A 13,660-nucleotide genomic window follows, 5' to 3' on the forward strand; every position below is an offset into this window, starting at 1 on the left:
CCAGGAACTGCAGTCCAGGAGCACCTAGGTTACCCAAGGTTGGCAACCACTGACCTAAGCCACTGTTTCAGCCCAAGATATTTTGAAAAATTGCTTTTAAAAAAAAGTAGCATTCCCATCAGAGTTTTTACATGAGAAAAGCACAACATGCTGTGTACCTTCTATATTGGTTTGCTGTGTTTATATCAAGATTTTGAGTTGAGAGGTATGTAATATAAATAGAATACTCTTACAGATAGGAAGAACTGTTACCCCACAATCATTTGCTTCCAAGTAAATGCATTTAGGGCCTTTGTGCCAACTTGGCACTTACACTCATTTAGAAAAAACAGTTTTTTTAAAAAAATATTTCAAATAAGATTCATAGCACTTATTTAAGTAACCATTATATGGTTAGAATTTTCCTTGTTATTACATAGTCAGAGGAGAACCACTGAAGTTGACTTCTCAGGAAGGAAGGAAGGAAGGAATATTCCCCTGTACTGCAATTGCCTTTAAAAAAAAAAAAAGAAACATTATAGCCATAGGATACTTTGGAAACAGCTTTGCCTTTTCTTCATATACAAGGTTGTACTATGTCATCAGCAAAATATATGTTCTCAACTGACCTTTTGTTTCCTCCCCTTCGTGCGATATGTTCTCTAAATATGCCAATTTTTCAGTCTTCTGAAAACATAAGATTAGCCTTGCTGGATTAGACCAGACTGAAACATTTGTTTTTTGTGGCAGGGAAAAAAATGATGGCAGGTGTCAAATGGAAGGTTAACAAAATGGGGGAAAGTTCAAGAACTAATTGACACATTAACAAGATGCAAGTGTCAGGGGCCAGATGGTATTCAGCTGAAAATATTCATCAAGAGCTCTGATATGAAGTTGTGGAATTATGCATGGGAAAAGCAACCGAAAGGAAACACGAGAACGAGGATTCAAAATGGCTGAAACCACTAACTCTGAGAAGTTCCCTACAAAAATGGAGGAAGATTTTCTGGAGGGAAAATAAGGTGACATATCTTCCTCCTCACTCCAGAGGCATGTTGAGAGAATGGGAAAGCTTTGTATTCAGAAAATCCAGTGTTTCTCCTGATTCTCACACCACACAATGCCTTTTGCCTAGTGCATTTCCCAAAACACTAAAGGTAAAGCAATCAGGGCCATGGATGCTTTGCTGGACACAGCAGGAGCGAGGCAGCCTCTAATAGTTTTCTGGTTTCTCTCAATGCCTGTTTGGTAAATCAGTAATCTAACAGTCCCATCTTCCCCTCTAGCCAAGTACGAGCTTCTGATTTCCTTTTTTTTTAAAATCCGTAAATGGTAGATATAAATCAATATCAGTACTGATATAATCAACATCTTGCTTTTCAAATTCTTTCTTGGCTTGTATTCCTGTATATAAAAGGGCTTGTTCTGTGTTCTAATTTACACAAGACTTCCTCTTTTAAAACTGAGACATGACCCTTCCTGGGTCATTTTCTTTTCTTTTCTTTTATTTTGGTTTAGGTGTATGCACCTAAACCTGGACGTGGTGGTGCTGCGGGCTAAACCACAGAAGCCTGTGCTGCAGGGTCGGAAGACCAGCAGTCGTAAGATTGAATCCACGCAACGGAGTGCGTGCCTGTCACTTGTCCCAGCTCCCGCCAACCTAGCGGTTCTAAAGCATGCAAATGCAAGTAGATTAATAGGGACCACCTCGGTGGGAAGGTAACAGCGTTCCGTGTCTAAGTCACACTGGCCATGTGACCACGGAAGATTGTCTTTGGACAAAACGCTGGCTCTATGGCTTGAAGAGCGGGATGAGCGCCGCCCCCTAGAGTCGAACACGACTGGACAAAAAAATTGTCAAGGGGAACCTTTACCTTTACCTAAGCATATGCACTGGAAATGGCAGCAGTGACTTCACTCTCTTCCCACAGTAGCCCCGCCAACTCTCTGAAAATGGTATCCAAATTGTCACTCCTTATTGAATGGGTGAGCTTTGGGTGAAATTGGGCAAAGGGAGAGGACCTTCCATGATGATTAGCAGAGTACTTCCATTAACTGAAGGATGCATATCTGACATCTAATTCTTTGTTTTTCACAGTCTTTTCCTTTATTTTTCTGCCAGTCCACAGGTAAGGAACATTTGGCCTCCAAGTATTTTGATCTGCAACTTCCACAATCCCTTTTCATTGCTCTACTTGATGGGAACAAGAAGACCCCCTGCAAGGAGGAGGGTAAGGTATATGGTAAATTAATTTAGACAGACAGACAGACAGATGAATAGGCAGAGAAATGGGGCGATGACAGTGGTTCAGGCTCACAGAAACCTAATGCCCTGGCACCCAGGGCCCAAAGAACAGACTGGCCTACCACCTGATCCAGTGGAGGGCTTGGTGATTCGGGAGCCCGAACCATGGGTGGAGACAGGAGGAATACCAACCAAAGGACACTGGGCCTCAAACGGTTCATGGCCTAGAAACCCCAGGAGGAGGCAAATTCTAGGGTAGTGGAAGGAGTGTATAAAAGGGCCAGCAGGAGGAGGAGAAGCCCCAAAGGAAGTGTCCCTTGGAGACACCTGAAAGAGTTCCTCAGGGGTAAAGGACTCACTCCAAGAAGCTACCCAGGAAGTAGGAATACATTTATAAAGAAGACCTCTGGCATGAGGTACTTGACAATTGTGGATCCTTGAGGGGGGGAGGGGGAGAAGTACAAGAAAACCCAGTTCCTTTACAAATCTCTCTGCTGGAGGAGAAAGAAGAGGAAGGCTCAGAAGGAGCAGCTGTCTAGACTAAAGCTTGGAGAACCTACCACCACTCAGTTACAAAGCTGGTGGAGAAAGAGGCAACAAGAATGGCAGTCTGTGCCCTAAACTTTGAGGTCCAAATGCTATTGCAGAATACGACATACATAATGATGCTATTTTTGCCATTTGCTAGTTGTTGGTCATACAGTACATCTGATAATAATAGAACCATTTTGCATGCTCTGTTGTGCAGTTAGCAGATTCTGGGCATGTGACAGTAGCTGGCAAATTGCCTCCTATTGCTTGCATGGTTGTTGTAATGGAAAAGAATTCTAGCCATCCAGATTTTACATGAGAATCCACACTATTTGCAGTCTTAATAAAAATTATAATCATATATTGTCAAGTCAATTCTGACTTACGATGACTCTTTCTGAGGTTTTCCTGGTAGAGAATATACTCAGTTTACCATTCCCTTCTACCTGGGACAGTGCAGCTTGCCCACAGCCACACAGGCTGGCTGTACTCACAAGATCAAACCCCCAACCTCTGGCTCAACAGCCAGATACCTAAACTGCTGAGCTATCCAGCCAGTTGGTTTGTAGTCTTAGCGAACTGAGATCAACAAGGCTTAATTTAAGCAGGAGTCGCTTAGATCCCATTGATTTCAATGGTTCTGTTTTAAACATGACTAGATTTGTGTCCAACTTTATGCTTTTTTTTACACACAGTGCACTGTAATGCATACATACCGGTATATATTTATTTTATACCTAATATTCTTGTTTGTTTGTTACATTTATATCCCACCTTTTTTTCCAGTAAGCTCAAGGCAGTGTGCATAGCTCTTCTCCTCTCCAATTCATTCGCACCATACCTTAGGTCAGATTGAATGAAACTGAATGGCCAAAGATCACACAGTGAATTTCAGTGCTCAATAGGGGCTAGCTAGACTGTGGCTGTCCAAAGTCCCAGACCAGTACTCTAACTATACATCATAGATAACAGTATCTCACTAGTCTTTTCTCTGCAAGTTTATACCCACTACAGTATATGTCCAGGTACTATATACCTGGTTTTCTAGCTTGCTCATCTCGGCACTGAGCCTTCTGGCATTTCTGCATAAACACCTAAATACATTATGCTTCATTAAATGCTCCCTTTATGTATAATGTTCCCTTGGACATTTTATAATTTAGGTCTCCTTAATTTCCGTCTGCTTATTGCCAGAGGACACAGCATTTTTGAACATCATCTCTAATGGATGAGTCATTTTGAACCAGATGTTCATCAGCACCTATTGGTTTTCTCCAGAGGACCACAAACTCCAGAATGTAATTTAAGCTGCCATATGCTGTCATTATCAATCAGTTTCAATCAGGATCAACCTGTTTCAAATATGCCAACAAAATATATTTGTTCTTTTGTGAATTCTCCATATTGTGCCTAGTATAGTCAGAAAGCTAGATAAGACTGGCTGTTCTTTTCTGTTCAGACAGAACAGGGTGAATTTCAGTCACTTGAACACTGTGTGTCCAGATGTGTTGGAATACAAGTCCCATCATCTCTACCCAGCATGGGCACTGACATGATCCAACATATCCAGAAGATACTGATGCTGCTGTTTGTAATAATGCAGCTGCCATCCCCCCCAACCATCTATAACAATAAAGGAAAGTGTGATTACTGTGTCCCTGATAAGGGACAGAGGTGTTATATTCTTGCCAGGTACATGAAAGGAAGAAAGATCTGCTGCTTCCATATGGCGTTGTTTCCATATGAAGATAGAAGAAGAATCTGTGATTATGCTGCCTATACTTCAGCTATGAGAGTAGGGGTCAAGACTCACATGTTGCCAATAAGTAGGCCAAAACTGGATGCCAACATTCATAAAATTGTATATGCTATTCTATATGCACACGTACAAATTAGAAGATTTTAAAAAATTATTTAAGCAGAACTGCAGTGCATCTCACTTGTGTTACAAGGCATCTTGGTTGAGTTAGAATACAGTAATTGGAGATTATGGCCCAGATGCTAACTGTGGGTGAGCAACTTCAAGATCCCTAATCTTTCTCCTTATAGTTCTTTGTCTTTACATCAGACTTCAGGTGGAGGACTGTCCTCTGTAAAAGAGGATATGTGGCCTCATTAGATTAATATGAACTTCTCATTTCAAAACTTCACATGTAGAGATTCTGTCTGGCACTTCACTGTTAGACAGAGTGCTCCAGGTGTGGTGGAATTAAATAAGATCCCAACTACAGAAATTACCACTCTGAAGAGAACCTTATTTTTTTTCTGCTTCATATAAAGAACCTAGCAGCATCTTCCACTTATGAATGACAAAGTTAGTTGGTGGTAAAGGCTACCATCTGCCTACCCCCCTAGAGGTGAAAAGAAGGAAAATGAATGAGGCTACACAGCAGGATAAATGTGAATTTACTCATTGTGATGTTACACTGAAGAATTCTGGCTTCCTCAGTTCTGTTTGTATTAACTGGCCATAAAGAGAAAAGGAAATTAGCTAAATGGCCTTGTTTGCAGCTAGCCCTGCCGGGGCACAGTTACAGGAGAACTATCTTAATAAGCTGTAAACAAGGTCTACGTATCAATTTCTTCTCCTTGTTTTCCTCCTGTTTTTCTTTTTTTGGTTTTGTGTCTTGGTGCCCTAGCACAACAGTGCTTGCGCCAAGCTGTTTAAAAAGAAAATAAGAGAATGGCATTTGCTTATAAAGATCCAGCCCTCCTGGGTTAGATATTTGCCCCCATCCCCAGTGATCACATCATCACTGCAGCCACAGCACACACTTTTCTGCATCGGTTCAAGTAATCACACCATCTGAACCTATGTGAATTTTATTATTAATTTTATATTATAGAAAAAAGTAGAAACCCCAGAGGTGGAGAGGAAAAACTACAGACTTTTGCAGGAAAACTACAGCCTGATTCACATTTGCGGTCATGTGGTCAATGAAAAACAAATCATGTGATCAATTTTAAAAATTGCAAATCAGACCATCCTTATTCCATAGAATTTTCCCTAAGCTAGATACACCACACTTATAGCATTATTCAATTTATTAAGTTTTATGGATTAAAAATGGTATCCATAAAAGAATAGTATAAAAATAAAAACACTAAAAAATGTCCTAAAATAACTTTAAAGCAACCAAAAAAACTGTACTTGCTACACTAAAAAGATCACTAATATGGATTTCCTATTTGTCAAATGGTTACAAAATGTAATTACCTTAGGACTTTTTACTAAAAAAACACCCCTAACTATTTTCTGTTTCTAAGCCCTGGAGAAGACAAAACGAAAACAGTTCACCCTACAGCAGCGTGCAATATCAGAGGGCAATTTTGTGGTGTGAGTTCATGTGACTAGCTGTGATACTAATCTTGCTTGTCCTCCCTAATTCTATGTACAGTACTTTTCATAGGCAGTGAAGAAATATATTCTCATTAATTTAATAATACCTCACCCAGAAAATGTGATATGAGATTCTGGAGAATTTCAATTCCTGATTTTTTGGGGGAATCTTTCAGTAGGATACTAGAGGGGAATATTAATTTCCTCTTTATTTCAGGCCTAGACTACAAAATCATACTAAGAATGGCTTTTTAGCCCTTGTTCAGCAGCCGTCATGCGTTGCAAGTGATGCACTCCTTGACCCAAAATGAGCATTTCATTGCAGATCTTGTTTATCATAGCTACACGCCAAGACTTCCCATGGTGGGTTGATTCAATTTTTTTAAGTCCACCTGAAAGCTTATCAATATTGTTACAGAGATGCATAAAGAGGGAGAGTTTTGTTTTGTTATTTTTTTTAAAAAAAACTTACAGTTAGTACAACATGATTATTTAATCTGTATGATCTGGCAGAAGTGTTTTCAGAAAACAGATGTTGTTTGCCACTGCAAGATAATCTTCTTCCATAGAATGCAACATGCTTTGTTTCTTGTTTGGGGATCAGAGTTGCTCCACACTAAAACTAGTGAATGAAATCTTCCTATGAGCATATAAGCATTAATACCCGAATATTCAAAATACGGAATAGTCTGGTGTCGTCATGCAGATATGGGATACACAAATAGACAACCTATCTCCCTTAGAAATGCCCAGAGCACAAGCATGATGAAACCACTGGATTTTTGAAAGCAAAATTGTACATTTTACATGAACATTAGGTGCATATGGTGGCTAGACAGTAATATTAACATTCATTGATTCAGTACTTTTATATGACCTAACATTCATTGTTGCTCAGGTACTGGACTAACATGGGCTTAAATTTGTAAAGAAGGAACCTCTTTTCCTTTGGCTAATCCTAACTTTAAAGATTTTATTAAAAGCTTAACAAAACATACAACAGCAGTAGATACACAGACACTAGATTCCTTCTACTTCCTTTTAGCTCACATTCTGTGCATAGCATATATTTTATTATTGCCACACATTTACAAGCTTAGGCCTCCCAAGAGATGATTTTTCAGCTGGAGATCTTATGTTGTTTGGACTGTCATCCTCAACTCACAGTAGATAGAAAGCAATGGCAAACATGCTCTGCTATAATATGTGGTGTGTTTCTTGACTTTCACTGCTTATGTCCCATTGATTATATCATCATCATCATCATCATCTGACTTATGGCAACCCTTTTCAGAGATTCACAAGTAAAGAACGCTCCCTGGGACTGTGCAGCTTGCCCATGGCCTCATAGACTGCCTTTACCTAAATCACTGAGCAACCCAGCCAGCTAGATCCCATTGATTGCATTATATTAATTGATGGGCACTAGACACAGGTAAAGAACCTGTGAACTTTTTCCATTCTGTTTGGACAGAAATTTCATCTGAATTTAAATATGATTTGGTAGGAAAATGGGAATATCGGGGCCAGCCCTCCTGGTAGGCACACTGTTATCCACCTGCAAACTTTAGGCAGATGCTTGCAGGTATTTGAGCAACTGCCCTGTGTTCCTCAAGCTATCCTGACATCTTCTGGTCCACTAGAATCGAAGTAAGATGGCTTCTGAATATAGAATGTGAGGGATCATATTGTCCTTTGCCCCAGGAAACAGTATGTCTTAACCATGCTGAACATATAGTCACACTGCAGGCTATGCCCCACCTGCACTGCTGTTGAGTGGTAACACACAAAACCACAGTTTCTGCCAAACAAGTCAGACAACCTGCAGGCCACCAGCAGGAAACTGCTGAATGTGGAGGGAAGTACAGCAATTACATGCATTTGCCTCAGATTATTTTCTTGTGGTAGATACATAAGACAAAGGCATTATCCTGAGCAAGACTGATTACTAGTCCAGCTAAGATAGACCTTTCAAACAAAGCAGACATAATGGTTCAGTCTAAAAATGTGACTACATGGGGGAATTTGGAGCAATCCAGATTACATTTTAAAGGCTCTTTTCTTCAGTGTAATCTGTTTTGTCTCACACTTGAATGATCTTTCCATTCACATGTGAGACTTTTGTCTCCCATGAGAAGGATCCAGACATAAAAGATCAATTTTCCCCATTTTGATTAGTGATGCCCTCTTTTGCCTACATCCATGGCCCTTTCCCAGCCTTTTGTTGCAGCTGTGTTGTGGGCCATGCCAACATTCCCCTATTTGTTTTAATTTAGTAAGCGACTATAGCAATACATCAACCTATAATGGATACTCCCTTATATCTGAAATAGTGCAGTGTTGTTTAGGAGAATATTAAAATAAATGGTAAAAAGAGGAAAACGGAGGAGGCAGTTTCTTCACTGTCCTTTCCATTGTCACAACTCACATCAAAGGTCACAGGGTTGTCACCAAAGTAAACACCACCCATGGCTCTATTTAGAAGTGAATTAAGAAACCTCACAGACTGCACAATGAGGTGATCAGGAGCGCTCCCAGTCACACCAAATAAACTGCAGCCCTAGTGCTGTGCCAGAAAGGAGCAGAACAGCTTGCAAAAGGGGCAGATGGGCCACCATAAAACAGGGCAAACCAAACTACACCAAAAACAAGCAAAATAGCAAGCTTGTCTGATGGCCCCCTAAGATCAGGAAGGACTTGTCCTGAAATTAGGAGGGGTGGTTTTTAAAGAAATTGGGCTTTCTGGGACACATTTTTTGTAGTCTTAACTCCCACGTAACGTTTCTGGCATTGCAGCCAAAAATGGATTAAGTGTGAGTGGGGTATGTGACTTTACCACATGGCCCCTGCTTGTTTCCTCAAACAAAGGCATCCCGCCAGCAGATACCAATTGGGATGTTCCCTCTTTTCCTCACTGCCACCAGTAGATTTCCTTTGTCCACAATATATAAAGAACTTTAGTCAGGCACTTGTCTGGTTACTGCCAACAGAACTTATTTATTAAAATGTATTAAATTTAATCAGAGTCACAGATGTTCTTCATTCAGACCTGTTTTGACCCCAGCGTCCACTTTTCATCCACAAGTGCTCTCTTAACTCTCAGAGCCTTGGATTCTAAGCTAGCCCACTGGGTCTGTTCAAATCCTGAGGTGACCTCAAACAGAATTTTTCCCTCAGAGTCATTCCCTATATTTAGTTCTCCCCTCCCCCAGATGTGCGTTCAGAAGCCCTGCCACTAAGCTTTTCCACAAAAGCTCTAGCGAGTCACTCACTTCTTCACTACAGACCTCTGACTAAAAGCCACTCTTGACTTAGAAAAACTCATTTTAAACTTTGGCTTTACTGGAATCATTTCATATCCCACTGCTGCCACCACTTGTGACGTTTACCACATGATCTCTGCTTGTTTCCCCAGACAAAGGGCTCACGCTATGTCATCCCACCAGCAGATACCAATTGGGACATTCCCTCTTTTCCTCACTGCCACCAGTGGATTTCCTTTATCCACAATATATAAAGAACTTTAGTCAGACACTTGTCCGGTTATTTCCAACAGAACTGATTTATTGAAATATATTAAATTTAATCAAAGTCACAGATGTTCTTTTTTCATTACATACAATCAAATCACTAAAATGTCATATATCTTGCCACATAACTAATCACCACCTGCTCTATCCATTTATCCTGATCAGCTTATCTCTATTAGTATCTGTTCTCACTATCTCCCTGACTCTCTCTCTCTCTGCAAATTTTATATCTTCTCTTCATCTCTTCTGCCAAACCTTCTTATATCCGCTGACTCCACCCCTCGACTCCTCTCATAGGCTCATGCAAATGAGATCCTGAATATGAGTGACAAGAGTGATGTGGGGCAATCGTCACAGGGTAATCTTCAGCAAGCATCAACTATGTGGCTTAACAGTGCCATCAAATGGAACATCCCATTGCCAGGACTGCACTCTACCACTGTCTTTAATGCCATGTTTTAAGACACAAGCAACCCCAACTACATGCAAACATTTCTAGCATTGACTCTGCTACTAAGATCACACTTGATATGGGTCTGAGATTCCAGGGAATAAACAAATCACAATTTAAAACTCTTTTCCAGACAGACTAGTACATTTTTAGAAACAAAACTGTAGGGCAGTAAGATAGCAGAAGGTCACTGACTGACTGCCCCAAGGCAACATCCTTCAGACATCAATCCAGTCTGATTAAACCACTCAACCCAGATCATAGTGCACCAGAAGCAGTAAGCAGAAGCAAACAAGATACATCATCACACACCAACTGTGCACAGTGATTAGTTTGTATGTGCCATGCTGCTGCAGCTCCACAGCTGAGTTAAACCATTTCTACTGTCTCATTTTGACTGAAGAAAGAATCTAAACTGGCTTGTGACTCCTGTTGTTTTGCTTCCTTTTCAGAACCAGTGCTTCCTTCTGAAAAGTTATCAAAAACAGAATTAAAGGCACAACCCAAGGAAATTGGTACCTCCTTTTATTCTATTCTGGTGACTTTATTTTCCCTGTCCTCATAATGTTAGTTCTAATATGCTCTGCATGAATTATGATTATTCTCCAGACCTAGTTAAAAGAGTTCCAGCTCTTCATTTAGACAAAACAAATGAATTTAAGACTAATTGTAGAAGGGGTAGCCATCTTAATCTGTGCAAGGAGGTAAAAACAAAACAAAACAAAACAAGTTGAAAAAGACAATAACATAGTGGCACCTTAAAGGCTAACTTATATAGTTTTTAATGTGAGCTTTTGTGGACAAGTCCACTTCATCATGTCTGATGAAATGGACCTGTCCATGAAAGCTCACATTAGAAATATATGTAAGTTAGACTTTAAGGTGCCACCAAAAAGACTGAAATCCTATACCCACTCACCTGGGCATAAGACCCGTTGAACTTAATGGTACTTTATTTTAAAAAGATGCCCATAGGATTGCTCTATAAATTGTACTGCCAGATGTGCAGCAGTGCTTTCCTTGTAAAATATTTTTGTCTGCGTTTAAAATTAAGAAACACTGAGTAGTGAGATCAAGAAGAATGTGTGTGTGTTGCAGAGTCCTTTGCTCCTACCTGAAAAGAAAGGATACGTTGTTTACTATCTTCGTACATTCTGATTTCTGTTTAAGCAGTAGGATTATGTTGAAAGGGAAATGCTGCATTCAAAGAATACCAGTCTTGAAGCATTCGTTCAAAAAGGTGACAAGTTTGTTTTGCTGACAGCAATACAAGCTACAAAAACAATTCCAAATTTGAAAAAGCACAAGAGGTTTTGCTTGGAACTGAAGCATAGAAAAATCATTTTGCTTCAAGACAGGAAAGGTCATGACTATATCTGTAGTATTCCACTTCTTGCCATTGAAAATATACAGTGGCAAAGGACTTGGAGATGACTCAGTGATGGAAGGAGGTGGGGGGGGAGCAATGAGTGTGATTGGTGAATAAGCTCACCTCATCTATGAAATCATCAACACTGTGTGGCTGGCCGGATGAGCATCTGCTACAAAGACCCAGGGCTTGTTCCCATATGCCACAAAACACTTTTCCTTTCCTTTTACTTTCCTTGAGTGGTGACAAGGGAAGAAGGAGTGCTCTGCATATCTCTCTAATATTGCAGCATTTAATAATGCTTTGGGGCAAGCAAAGCTGCTAATAGAATCTTCGCAAGATCTTAGCCTCTGACATGCTGTCAATCTGGAGTGATTCATACACTGATGAGGAGGTGGGGGAAGAAGAGGAAGGGAGGGTAATTAAACTCTCTTATTTATGGTATTTCTTCTCTTATCAAGAAACGCCGCATGCTGGCACACAGTCAGCTCTGAAAGCTGCATGCAGAACCATTGTAAAGCCTGTTTAAAAGGGCTGGCTGGAACAGCGGCAAGATAGTCACAACTGGTGGATTGAGAGTGGGGTGGGGGGGGATGATGCAAGACTCTATCAGATGTTTATCTGCTTGCTGTACAGGATAAATTGTTTGAACAAAAGCACACCTATAGCCCAAGGCCGTGTGTATGCTGCACTTCCAAAGAAATCAAAATTACCTAAATTCTTTGCCAAAAAAGGTCAAATTGCTCAAAGTCACTACTACTCTGCAAATCCACACACACACACACACACACACACACACGCACATGCACACTCATAGACACTCTCCCCCCTCTTTCACACACACACACACATACGTCATATCGAGGTCAAGGGGCAGACAAGGAACTGTGGAGTTCATTGATGAAACCTAATGCCTTTTCAGCCCTGTATTCTACTTTAGCTTTGGATGCTTTCCTAAACATCACTCATCACACTGCTATAGTACAACTTATATATGCCTACTCAGAAATAAGTCCTACCGAGTTCAGTAGGATTTATTTTCAGTCTCAGATAAACAGATATAGTGTATTCTCGAGACTGGCGAAATGTTAAGAAAAAATTTAAGAACACGGCCAAACAGCCCGGAAGACCCTAAACAACCAGACAGGTATAGTGTTGGATCCTAAATGGAATAAACATATACAGTAGGACCCCGTAATTGCAGGGGATCCGTTCCACAATCTACCACAAGTGCCTGAAACAGTGGATAGCAGCTAACTCTATCATACAAAGGACACAAAGAGGCAGGACAAAGATCACAAAGTCCACCTCCTTGTATATTCTATAGAGATGGGCACAAATCGCTGGTTCAGCAGTTCAGCGTGGTTTGTTTCCCAGCTAATCTCAGCACTTCATCCCGCTGCCTCCAGAGAAATACTACTACAACCAGTACAAAGAAACAGAGGAAAACAAAATGGGGAAAAACAAGACTTATCTTCCTGAAAATCTAAGAAATCAAAGGAAAGTTTGTCTAGATTAGGAATGCTGAATGACCAACAAGGATGCATATTATTTGCCCAGATGAAAATAAAGAGAAGGTGGAAACAGTATACCAGAGGCTTATACAGAAGAAACAAAAGGATGACAGACTTCTTGGAAGAGAAAGCCTAGGATGAAGATCCTTAAATTCTTGAAAGTGAAGTGAAAGCTACTCTGAAAACACTAGAAAGAATGAAATTACCAGTGGTAAATGAAATACCAATAGAACTGTTTCAAGCCACAAAGACTGTGAATCTGTCCAAATCCTAACAAGAATATGCCAGAAATATTGAAAAAAAAAAAAAACAATGGCCAACAGACTGGAAATATTCAATACACATTCCAATCCTCAAGAAATGATGACAAGATCAGTCTATGCTTTATAGACTACAGCACAGACTCCTAACCTGTGTCTGCAGACCCTTGGGAGGCCTCAATGTCCTCACAGAGGGTCCACAAAGGCTTGAAGAAATGTTATGATCTTTTGCAGTTAAGAAAGAAAGAAAGAAAGAAAGAAAGAAAGAAAGAAAGAAAAGGAAACAGAACAAAATCTTAATTTCCCTTGCCTGTTTCTGTAAAACTTGGCTTTTCTAACCTACTGCCCCATTAAAAACAAACAAAAGTAAAAATTGGTTATGAGAATATCTGTCTGATAGCAAATTTTTTTTATATTTCTGCACATGTTGAGAACATGCAA

At 40.2% G+C, this 13,660-nt stretch overlaps 1 protein-coding gene across 5 annotated transcripts in view; it reads right to left on the reverse strand.

Annotated features, from left to right (window-relative positions):
• The window catches only part of LOC144586986 (uncharacterized), a 71,092-nt gene that overhangs the window by 17,275 nt on the left and 40,157 nt on the right, over window positions 1-13,660 (reverse strand). Inside the window, exon 1 of one of the 5 annotated variants that reach the window (XR_013542101.1) lies at window positions 609-5,895. The exons of the other annotated variants lie outside the window; for them this stretch is intronic. The gene's annotated coding sequence lies outside the window, so the exon portion shown is untranslated. Of the gene's footprint in view, window positions 1-608; window positions 5,896-13,660 lie in introns of those variants that run through there. 5 annotated transcript variants of the gene reach the window in all.

Source organism: Pogona vitticeps, chromosome 2, assembly GCF_051106095.1.
Source record: "Pogona vitticeps strain Pit_001003342236 chromosome 2, PviZW2.1, whole genome shotgun sequence".
Classification (NCBI taxonomy): domain Eukaryota; kingdom Metazoa; phylum Chordata; class Lepidosauria; order Squamata; family Agamidae; genus Pogona; species Pogona vitticeps.